Raw genomic sequence first — 12,500 nt, forward strand, 5'->3', positions numbered from 1 at the left:
TTTGTTTGTTTTTTGGTCGGTTTTGTCAGTTGCTGTTTTTGTTGTGTGTGTGTGTGTGTGTGTGTGTGTGAATTTAGGATTCCAAAATAGGACTTAACCTTGTTGTTTTTTTTGTTTGTTTGTTATTGTTTTTAACGCAGACACATGAGACGGAAATGCCGAGTGACACCACGGACGTATATTGTTATGTTCGCCCGTGGAGTGACACTGACACAGAATGCAATCCACCCATCTTATAAAGAGAGAGTTGAGTTGGGTTCTTTTTTCCAAGTTTTAGCTTTAAACTATGGAGAAAAAGAAAAAGAAAAAAAAGAACACCCGCATCAAGACGATACGCACCTCCCGGATAGTAGCCTTGACCTACTTAAGTGTCTCATAAAGTCGACTTCTGCCCACTACCGCACTATTTCTTGTTCACCACTGCATGTTTAGGGGCCCATAAACTCGCGAGAAGAGTCACTCAGTTGTGGCCACGCGACTCTCTCTTTCTCTCTCTCTCTCTCTGGCCGATGCTTATTTATCATCATTGTTGTCTTCTTTTTTTTTAAATTTTTAAAAAAATATTTTATTATTATTATTATTACTTTTTTTTCATATTACAATAATTATTTATTTATTTATCTATTTATGTATTTATTATTTATGTACGCTTATCTATTATTTATTCACCTTTTTTTTCTCAAGGCCTGACTAAGCGCGTTGGGCTACGCCGCTGGTCAGGCATCTGCTTGGCAGATGTGGTGTAGCGTATATGGATTTGTCCGAACGCAGTGACGCCTCCTTGAGCTACTGAAACTGAAACTGGCCGATGAGCAGGTCATCAGTTGCAGAAAATGAATTTGTCAGTTTACCTGGCAAGGCCGGGTAGCTAGCTGCGCAATGTGTGCCAGTGGCGACTGAATCTCTGTTAAAATTGGAACAAAGAGATTCACTGTTCAGTAAAAATCCGTTGAAAATCCGAGACACTGGAAATCGGTCATGCGTGCACCGTCGCTTCAACTGTGCAGAAACTTGAATTTGTCCGGCAAGATTCTGCCCTGTCACTGCCGTCTGTCCGTCTCTCAGTCTCTCTCTCTCATTCACACAAACAACAACAACAATGAACAACAACTTGCGTGACAATAGAAAACACTGAGCCACACACATGCAAACGCACACATTACATACAATGTACATGCTTGCCGCGCATACACACGCCAGTTAACTTGAGTGCTCGCACACATACACGCAGCCACAAGCATACAGGCTTCAGTCTCATTCATACCAAATGAATAAATAGATAAGATATACCCACAAGCTCTTTCCCAACAACATGCGACTGAATCCAACCAATAAGTGACTGATTAACGTTCAGAGCGAATGTTCGACTATCAATAATGATGGTAGACTATGATAATTATTCAAAGCGCGGCCGTTCCACTACAAACTATTTCTGGGCCCAATGCGTTGTACCCTGAGATTGTAAATAAACGCAATAACAACCCGGCAGTTAAAACCAAGCCACAAAAATGAACTAGTTCCATGACAGATAATATAAAGGCACCTTCAGTTCGCGTCAGTTTCACCGAGAACACATACCCGTGCACGTCATTCAAGTTGACGCAAACTCATCTGCAAAGGCACACATCTGCGCAGCATCTGCCTAACATCTTCCCCCCACCCCTTTCTGCCCCCTTCATTCCTACCAACACAGACACACACACACACACAAGGAAGAAAGGTCTCGACAGAAGCCATACCATTGGTGTCACATGTGTTTACTGGATGACCTTGACCGACAAAACTATTGTTCCAAGCCAGACAACCGTGCAAACTATCTGATAATATTGTTGGGGTTTTTTTGTTTGTATTTTCTTCAAATATTATTATTCTCGTCCTTATGCGGGCAGGGGGGGGGGGGGAATGTTCACAATCGCACGTGCGTAACACACACACGTGACACGCACGCACGCACGCACACAGATTCGCACGCGCGCGCGCACACACACACACTGTGACACACGCCACACCCCTCCTCCCCCACCCCCCGCGCCTCTCTCTGTTTCTGACTCTGTCTCTGTCTCTCTCTCGCTCTCTCAGCTGTCTGTCTCTTTCAAGCACTAAAATATAGACTTCATTTCAAGCCAGTATTCCCACGTGGTGCGTCGAACGATACCATCAAGCAACACACACCACACAAACAACAGGAATGTATGGGTTAATAAAAAAATATTTTTAAAAAAGAAGAAGAAAATAATAAGAATTATTTTTCTAAATAAATAAAACTACGGTAAAAACAAAAGGCTTCAAACGATCAAACAAACTGTCAACAAGTGGACTGCACCCCATCGCATCATCCATATCAGTTAATAGCACATCCCTCGGTAGCCCAGCTGAATCGCGCCCAGCAAGCGACATCCCACAACACGACAGTTTTCATCAACATACTGATGTTGGTTGTCTAATCACTGGAAGAAGATGACCGAACAATTCGAGAATTCAGAGGGAGGAAGAAGGGCGACGCGGATAGGGGGTGGGACAGAGGTACAAGATTTTAGCTTGACAGCTCTCTCCATACGAACGGCGAAAGAGACGACGTTAACAGCGTTTCATCCCAATTACCATCATCAAAATATTGCAAGCGGAAGGCTCTTATACCGAAGAGGTGAATGTTGACAAAGAATACCACAATTCTGACGACGGAAGCTAAAGGTTGGGTCATTGAGACACCCACTGCCGGGACATCCGAGGGGTCTGTGTAGAGGAGAAGAGAGGACTGGCCGTACTGAGTGAGTTAATGCTCTTTGTGAACTGAAGTGCACGCTGCTCGGATTTCGAATCAGTTGCTGACCTCCGGCGTAGGGTTAGGGGTGCAGATCACGGACTTATTAAAAAGAGTCTGTTTATGTATAACATATGGTTTAAATGAATATTAACTTGTCCAACAGTACACGTTACTACAATAGAATAGAATATGTCTATTACTAAGTGTACCGGGGTCACAAGGAGTATTGGGGGGGGGGGGGGGGGGTGTGGGGGGGGGAGATAGTACATAACAAGGTACGAACATAAATCGAAAATCATACACAAACACAGATACAGTAGAAATTAGGATACATACAGGTGCATATCAATATAAAAACTTGTGCACACACACACACACACACACACACACACACACACACACACACACACGTTTGAACAGAAGCCGCTTATTACATGTGCCGGGATGGGGCTGATGACTAGATCTTCAGGCAGATGGTTGTTGATTGCACAGTTCTAGTTATCAGACTGTTATCATTATTGTTATCATACAAGCAACGACAAAAGAGCATCATGAAGCATGTGTAACATGTGAGTCGACATCATCGCAGTCTGAAACACTGAACTCCCACGATCAGGGCATGTGAGGGAGATGGACTTATCCTCTCTTTTTTTTTCTGGCAAGGGATTTCATCAGAACATGGATTGGGATTCGCGGTCTGAAACTGACAGCCTGCTTGGATCTACTGATATCCCACCTGCAGAAAGAACGCTAATTGTACGTGGCACTGCCCAACTTGCCAGGCACGCGTTGGAGGAATCTCTTCCTGGGCCACCTAGTGCTGACGTCCGTGAAAGATTGGAACCTTTCAGTCAGTCGGAGACGCTGTCTACAACGCTGTTATGTCTGCGTTTGGTAGAAAGACCAGAATGTCCTGGAGAATGAGGCTCACACTGAGGAAATGATAACCTGTCACAGAGCAGAAGAGAAATGTCTGGCCCTGGCTACATGCAAAGTCAACCTTAGTGAACGGAACCTGAAGGTTCTCCGGGACGTCCACTGCAAAGAAGCAGGCGATGCGCCAACGACTGTTGGTCCCAGCTCTGCTCACAGACACAGATGGCAGCTGACACGGGCAACATCAACGGGGTGCGGACGACGGAATCAAGCAGGCAATGGATCAGCCGGCCCATGAAAACGAGAAATGCACCTCAGAAGTCTGCCAAAGGCGAGGGAATTCTGAAGTGAACGCTAACAATTGTCACACAGTACAACAAGGTTGACAGGAGCGCCTGTAACAACTACCGCGACATCTCTTTATTTCCCCAGTATCGTCGGGAAGCTCTTCACTGGAGTGGCACTGAAGAGGTTCTAAGTACTTGCAGAGAAAGTAGAAAGTCTATACCCAGTATTGCAGTATGGCTCAGTAGGGTTCCACGAAGAGGTTGAGTTGCAGATGGCAGATTTTAGCAGCGTTGAATGTAAAGCATAGGAAGAAAAAAATCTAGCCAACACTTCTTTTTGTAGGTTACCATTTCAGTCTGAAAAAAAAGGTTAACATGCTCTTTTATGATTGATTTTGTTTTAACGAAGTCAGTGCATGTCAGTGACACATGATGGCACTAATTAACCAATGTTTTCTGTTGTGCCTGCGTTATTGTATGCAAGCTGAATGTTTGTATCAGTGAAGTACCTTTTTAATAAAATGATACATTCAGTGTTACACCTTTCCACTCTGAAGCGACTAGCACTAAGATCGAGGTGGCTAGAGAGCGCTTGTTGGCGGGGCAACAGGCGTAGGTGAGGGGCTGTATGTGTGGTATTAGTAACAAATAAGCTTACATGGAAGCAGTGACCTGTCGGTATATCTTTCTAGTCGGTTACAGGGTCGGGTACAAGGAGACATCTCGGCTTGTCGCCCCGACGCGCACGCCACCCCATGTCTGCCGAGTCATAACTCAACTAGTGCGTGTGTCTCGTCAGTGGTAGATAAAACAGAACATGGAATTCCAAAGCTTTCTCAGACATATAACAGATGCCTGACCTCCCCGTGAACCACAGAACTGACGCACTCTTCAGGCCGTGAGAGTCTGAATGCTTTATTGTATGTGTCTGTTGTGGATGTGTTGGTTTGGGTCATTTGAGTTGTGCGTATTTTGTTTCTGTGAGTGGAATTCGCAACACACAAACAAGAGATAGTTCTCTCTCTCTCTCTCTCTCTCTCTCTCTCTCTCTCTGTGTGTGTGTGTGTGTGTCTATCTGTCTCTGTCTCTGTCTGCCTGTCTCTCTCTCTCTCTCTCTTCGAATCACAAGTGATATTTTTTTTACGAATAAATGCCATTTTTAAGTTCCTGGATAGACCATTGATTTTCCTGAAATTCTAAACAAAGTGTGTGACAAAGCACCTACTACTGCCGTGACAGGAGAAAGGATGTATTAATTAATGAAAACGAAACTGACAGACAAGCGTTGTGAAATCATCTAGCCGCGTCGGTGTTTGAAACTACACCACCAAGACCCCAGACAATGTGTTCCCTTTTCAAGGTACCAGTCAGTGGAGAAATCATTTACAACATAGCAGAGATCAGGTTGGGTTCAATAGACAATAGGTCATATGACCGGAAGAACATAAAATCAATAGGTCATTTTGAAAATCAATAGGTCAAATATCACCCGTCCCGGGCATTTTTCCGTTGTCGACCGGTCTGATTGTAAACTGAAAGCAGAAGTCTACTTTCAGTTTTCCCGGAACTGCACTCGGTTAATGCAAAAGTGGGAACGCCAATTCTTCTCGCCGAAGCTCGCGGAAGGCAGCGATAAAGATTCGTTTCGGATTTCGTTTTGTCACGGATCCGTATTTTAATAAACCAGTTTATAGTCATTTCCTGTAGGAGCAGACGACAAAGCGATCGCGATCGTTAAAGAGAGAGAGAGAGAGATGGTTACTTTGGTTGACCGACTGGTCATAAAAACAATAAGTCATGTGACCTGGCAACTTGGAAAACAATAGGTCATTTCAAAATTAAATGCGTCAATGACCGATGACCGATGTCGAACCTGATCCCTGACATAGTCTGTTGTGAAGGACCATGACTCTCAAAACTAGGAGGCAAAATTGCACAGGCTCTTAATGCTGAAGCCTTGAGGGCAAGTTGGCCTTTGGGAACCATCATGTCCCAACGCCGACTGTCCTAAAACCCTCATGGCCGACTGAGAGAGTGGGGATGTAACTTGGGCAAGACACTCTCCACTATAATTAAATTCTAGCCCCCCCCCCCCCCCCCAAAAAAGTCGGGACAGCAGTTGCCCCCTCTGCTGTCACTTCTGATGGTCATTGTCAAACACGACTGACTATCATACCTACCAGTCAGTTGACAAATCATTTGCGTCACGACGTGGCTTTCCTGCCCTCATCCATCACACGGACTTTCCGCCTAGTGTTCTCTCACACACAGGTGTTCTTCTTTTTGTATGTATCCTTTCCTTTCTTGTTTTGTTTTGTTGTTGTTGCTGTTGTTCTGTTGTTTTGTTTAGTGTTGAAAGTGTTACATACAGACACTAAATGCGAACCGCGAAGTTGAAGATTCCTCATGCACTTCAGACTGAGGTTTCTCCGTGCATTAATAAATTTCTCATCAGATAACCAAAAACAACAACAACAATAACAACGACAAAAAAAACAAAAAAAAAAAGAAGAAAAAAAAGGAAGAAGTAAAAGTAGAAGGAAAAGCCAATGTGATTTTTTCCCCCCTGCAACACTTTCCTACCAGAGGAAGTATAACTCTTTCATCAGTTGCAATATTAGTGAACGGAACCGGGAAATGGAGGGTGGGGTTGTCAGGAGTTCGTGGAGTTTTTATTTATTTATTTATTTATTTTTTATTAGTATTACTATTATTATTACTACTACCTTTTTCTATATCATAATTATTATTCATTTATTTATTTATTTATGTAAGCTTATCTATTATTTATTCCCCCGTTTGTTTGGGGTTTTTTTTGTGTGTTTTTTTTTCTCAAGGCCTGACTAAGCGCGTTGGGTTACGCTGCTGGTCAGGCATCTGCTTGGCAGATGTGGTGTAGCGTATATGGTTTGTCCGAACGCAGTGACGCCTCCTTGAGCAACTGAAACTGAAACTGGGAGGGAGGGAGAGCTGAGGTGGGAGTGAGCGAGGCCGGTGCACTGAGATCAGTACAGTGACGCCGGCCGTGTCGAAATAATGTGGAAATGTAAATGTGTCTTGCAAACTTTATTTCGCAGTGTTATAGTGGTCGGTTCCGTAGGTGGGTAAAAACCCCGGTGAAGTTGGCCAGGCATCCAACTATAGTGCCCCGGCACCCCCAGCCCTCCTCCCACCCCACATCTGAGATTGTTCCCCACCCCCTCCCCCACCCTCCGCTCTCTCAGTGTTTCTGTCTGTCTGGCTGTCTGTCGGTCGGTCTTATCTCGTCCGCTCGCTTTCTCTCTCCAGTTTCCTCCTCTTTCCCCCCCCCCCCCCCCCCCACCCTTATCTATATCTGCAATATATATGTGAAGTTGATATCAGGGTTTATTTTAGGATAAAACCCTGAAGACCCACAACATTCCACCCAACGAGGCCTTCCAGCTTGCCAGGGCCCGTCAGCTCTTTCTCCCCTCGACGCCCTAGATGGTACAAGAGGACGGATAAAAAAAGAAGAAGCAACACTTTCCTACCAGAGGAAGTAGAACTCTTTCATCAGCTGCAATATTAGAGAACAGAACCGGGAAATGGAGGGTGGGGTTGTCAGGAGTGCGTGGAGGGTTTTTTTGTTTGTTTTTTTTTTTATAAATTTTTTTTATTAGTATTACTATTATTATTACTACTACCTTTTTCTATATTATAATTATTATTCATTTATTTATTTATTTATGTAAGCTTATCTATTATTTATTCCCCCGTTTTTTTTGTTTTTTTTTGTTTTTTTGTGTTTTTTTTCTTTTTTTCTCAAGGCCTGACTAAGCGCGTTGGGTTACGCTGCTGGTCAGGCATCTGCTTGGCAGATGTGGTGTAGCGTATATGGTTTGTCCGAACGCAGTGACGCCTCCTTGAGCAACTGAAACTGAAACTGAAACTGGGAGGGAGGGAGAGCTGAGGTGGGAGTGAGCGAGGATATATAGGACTGAGGAGGCCGGTGCACTGAGATCAGTACAGTGACGCCGGCCGTGTCGAAATAATGTGGAAATGTAAATGTGTCTTGCAAACTTTATTTCGCAGTGTTATAGTGGTCGGTTCCGTAGGTGGGTAAAAACCCCGGTGAAGTTGGCCAGGCATCCAACTATAGTGCCCCGGCACCCCCAGACCCCTCCTCCCCTCCACTTCCCACCCCACATCTGAGATTGTTCCCCACCCCCTCCCCCACCCTCCGCTCTCTCAGTGTTTCTGTCTGTCTGTCTGTCGGTCTTATCTCGTCCGCTCGCTTTCTCTCTCCAGTTTCCTCCTCTTTTTTTTCCCCCCACCCTTATCTATATCTGCAATATATATATGTGAAGTTGATATCAGGGTTTATTTTAGGATAAAACCAGTCCAAACTCGCGTCTTGAGCCAGACAGAGACAGACAGAAAGACATACAGAGAGAGAGAGAGAGAGAGACGAGGGGTAAATTTTACTGCTGACGTGATAAACAACAAAACAAAACAAAAAAAACTAAAACATGTTGCTCCTTCCTGCAAGACTATTATTACCACACCGTCACGAATCTGTGTGTCTGTGTCTGTGTGTGCGTCTGTGTGTCTGTGCCTGTGTGTGAGGGAGAGAGCAGACCCGCTGACAGACCCGACATTTTTACTCGATCACATTCAGTTCTACATAATATATAGTATGATACACCTGTCACCTGACCTAATTTAAATCAGTCAGTACTGCGCATTTTCCAAGATTTAGAAATCGGTTGCTTGCTCAGAGAGAGAGAGAGATTTACGTGCACATTTTGAGACGCAGTTTAACTCACTCAGTACGGCCAGTCCTCTCTTCTCCTCTACACAGACCCTTCGGATGTCCAGTGGGTGTCTGAATGACCCAACCTTTAGCTTCCGTCGTCAGAATTGTGGTATTCTTTGTCAACATTCACCTCTTCAGTATTAAGCGTTCCGCTTGCAATATTTTGATGATGGTAATTGGGATGAAACGCTGTTAACGTCGTCTCTTTCGCCGTTCGTATGGAGAGGGTTAATATCTTTTTTTTCTTTTGGTGGTTGGTGGATATACGAATGTCACTAACAGCTGCAGACTCACTGGTGCTATCAGAGTGAGAAATGTGCCATGCCTGCGGTGCCATACCTATATCTTTTAGGCCAGATGAGAGAGAGAGAGAGAGAGAGAGAGAGAGAGAGAGAATGAATGAATGAATGAATGAATGAATGGTTTATTCATTTATAGGCCATTGCCCCTTATGAAAGGGTGTCACAATTTCTTCATAAACATTGCATCGTGCATTGAAAAATGACATTCGTTCAGATAATATAAATATAACATACCTTAATTTTAAGTAATATTTATGTCCTCACCTTAGTAATACATAATGCACATCATGAAACATATTGTATTCAAATGACATTTATACACTTAAATGATATATGATATACGCTAAATGATAACTCTTACATGCGTAGCTAATGACACTCAGTTACGTTATACACATCGTCCGTATGTAGTCGTTACTGGATACACTAAGACATAAGAACAGATCGGAGCTTAAACGATTTATACAGATAAATTGATAGGTTTCTAATAGTTTGTTCATGCGCTGATGCCATAAGTAACGACAGTCTAAACTGACTTGGGAACTTAAAATATTTCAATGGTATGTACTGTACTCTTAAATTATACAAGACAGGGCAGGACAGAACAAAATGCACCTCATTTTCTTTCTCCATCTGGCAAAGTGGACATAATAAGTCAGCCTCGTTCTGCATTCTATAACGATAACTATGTTCAGCAATATCGGAAATGCCCAGTCTGAATCTTGTCATTGCATACCTTAAATATCTATCTAGATTCATTAGTAAATATGTTTTGATATCAGGTATAGTGCAAAAAGTTCTGTAAACATTAAATCTTTCACTATTTTTTACATGAAAGTCCCATTCTTGCCATCTACACAGAATTAACCTTTCCTTGAAAACCCGAAGAAACTCATCAATCCCTTCCACACCTTGGTTAAGCCATACATAACCAAAACCAAACATGAACAACTTAGAACGTATGTTAGTAGCCCAGTTTGTTTTACCACGTGCATCAAGATCGAATAACATTTTGTAGGCTTTGTGAGGTAATCTAGACTCATGCATTCTTACTAATTTTAGCCAGTATTTAATGCACTTCATAACTGAATTTATATAAATAGGATACCTGTTTGTTTCTCCATATACAAAATCATTAGGTGTTCGTGTTTCTACACCCAAATATCTTTTTAATGCAAATAAATGAACCTTTTCACAATTAAATGCTGCTCTGTCAAGTCCCCATATCTCAGCACCATACTGTACTACTGGTTGAATTTGTGAGTCAAATAATTTCAAATAAGTATTTAAAGAATTACATTTTAACTTTGATAACTTTTGCAATATGCATAATAAAGCATTTTTTGCTCTGCTACAAAGATTGTTACAGGCTGCCACAAAACTCAGTCTAGTGGAGAAGTAAATTCCTAAGTATTTATATGCATTAATAACTGGCATAACAATACCATTATATGTCCACCTTTCCCTAGCGGCTAAATACCCCCCTTTCCTAAATACAATGATATTACTTTTATCCATGTTTACTTTCAAGTGTAGAGCTGAAGCTGCATGATATAGACTATTAAGCTGTGTTTGTAAACCAATAATAGTTTCTGATAATAAAGCAACATCATCAGCTAATAATAATATAAACAGTTCAAAATAATTAGGCATAAACATAGCACCATGCCTACCCTCTCTGATCACTTCTAATGCTAATTCATTAATGAATAATGAAAACAGAACAGGACTGCAGACATCGCCTTGTTTGACACCGCGGGTACAACTAATATAGTCTGTTAGCTTAGCACCACATCTAATTCTGGTTTTAACATTGGTATACATACTATAAATACAACGAAAAATCTTACCTCTGATACCGTTTTTCAAAAGAATAGGCCACAATAAATTTCTCTCAATGGAGTCAAATGCTTTTTCGAAGTCAATAAAGGCAACATATAATTTGCGATTAAAAGAGAATTGTTTTTGTACTAGTGCCATCAACGTAAACATATGATCAACAGTCGAATAACCCCTTTTAAATCCTGCTTGATATTCACCCGTCAGATTATACTCATTTATGAATTCTTGAAGTCTGTTATTTATAATCGTACTATACATTTTGCTACTTATATCACACAATGAGATACCTCGGTAATTACTTGGGTTATTTAAATCACCCTTTTTAAACAAAGGGATTACAACAGAATCTGTCCAGTTTTCTGGAAAAATACCCTTATCAAATAATGCATTGAAAAGCTTTACAAAAAAATCAGCCACTACATCCCCAACATATTTCAACATTTCCCCGATAATTTCATCTGGTCCTGCAGCTTTACCATTTTTTAAATTTCTGATAACAAGTAAAACTTCTTCTTTGGATATTGGTCGGTTCATGGAACTAATGTCCACAACACTATTATCATTATAGTTTTGATCATTTTCATCTTCAATTATAAAGCTTTCATTTGCAGAAGTCTGTAATTCAAGTAAACATTTGAAATGTCTAAACCAGTCATCAACCGTTAAATCGCTTCGAACTTGTTTTCTTTTAAATGAAATTTTATGTACAGTTTCCCAAAATTCTCTTTGATTATTTACTGCACATATAAGTTTATCAAGTAACAAATCATTATATTCCTTTTCTTTTCTTTTAATCAGATTTTTATACTCTCTTCTTGCCACGCAGTAGGCATCACCATCAGTTTTGTCTTTGGTACGATTAAAAGTCCTCAGTAATCTTCTAGCTTTCAACTTGCTTACTCTGCATTCCCTATCATACCAGTCATTATGTTTATCATGCATTGTTAGATTAATTTTCTTTTTCATACATTCTGCATGCACCTTAAGGCAATCATTAAACATGTTCAATGCAGCATTACAATCATAATCTATCAAATATGTTGCACGATCTAGTACTAGTAGTGTTTCATCAGAACTCATTGCCTGAGTGTAAGTACCATGTAAATTACTATTCCACATAAACTTTTCAGTAAACTGGTTTCCATCCAATGTGTGCATACATGTAGCATTTACTCTGTCTCCAAATCTTAAATATAGTTCAATGGGTTGGTGATCTGATTCTATTCTTTCTGTTACTATCAATTTGCAAGTGGAAAAAACAATGAGAAACAAATCCATAGACATCAGAAAATAATCATTGACACTATTACCTGCTTCTGATATGTAAGTATACTGACCTTCAGTATCTCCATTGCATATACCATTCATAATGCATAAATTAAGTGCAGTACACATATTTAACAAACATTTCCCATAACTGTTAACTACATTGTCTGATGATTTTCTGCTGCTGTCAACAAACATGGAATTACTTCTAAACTGTTTACTGTGTATATCATTCCCATCAAAAATATCCTGAGAAAGGTTGGAAATTCTGCTATTCAAGTCGCCAGACAAAATTACATACGCATCATGATATTCAAGCATACAATCAAAAACACACTCTTCAAGTGCACATATACCATTATCAATGTCAAAATAAGTATAGTAAG

The 12,500-nt window shown here is 41.2% G+C and overlaps 1 protein-coding gene across 1 annotated transcript in view; it reads left to right on the plus strand.

Annotated features, from left to right (window-relative positions):
* The window catches only part of LOC143299637 (inter-alpha-trypsin inhibitor heavy chain H3-like), a 45,052-nt gene that overhangs the window by 583 nt on the left and 31,969 nt on the right, over nucleotides 1-12,500 (plus strand). The gene's annotated exons all lie outside the window — the stretch shown is intronic.

This window comes from Babylonia areolata, chromosome 25 (genome assembly GCF_041734735.1).
Source record: "Babylonia areolata isolate BAREFJ2019XMU chromosome 25, ASM4173473v1, whole genome shotgun sequence".
NCBI lineage: Eukaryota > Metazoa > Mollusca > Gastropoda > Neogastropoda > Buccinidae > Babylonia > Babylonia areolata.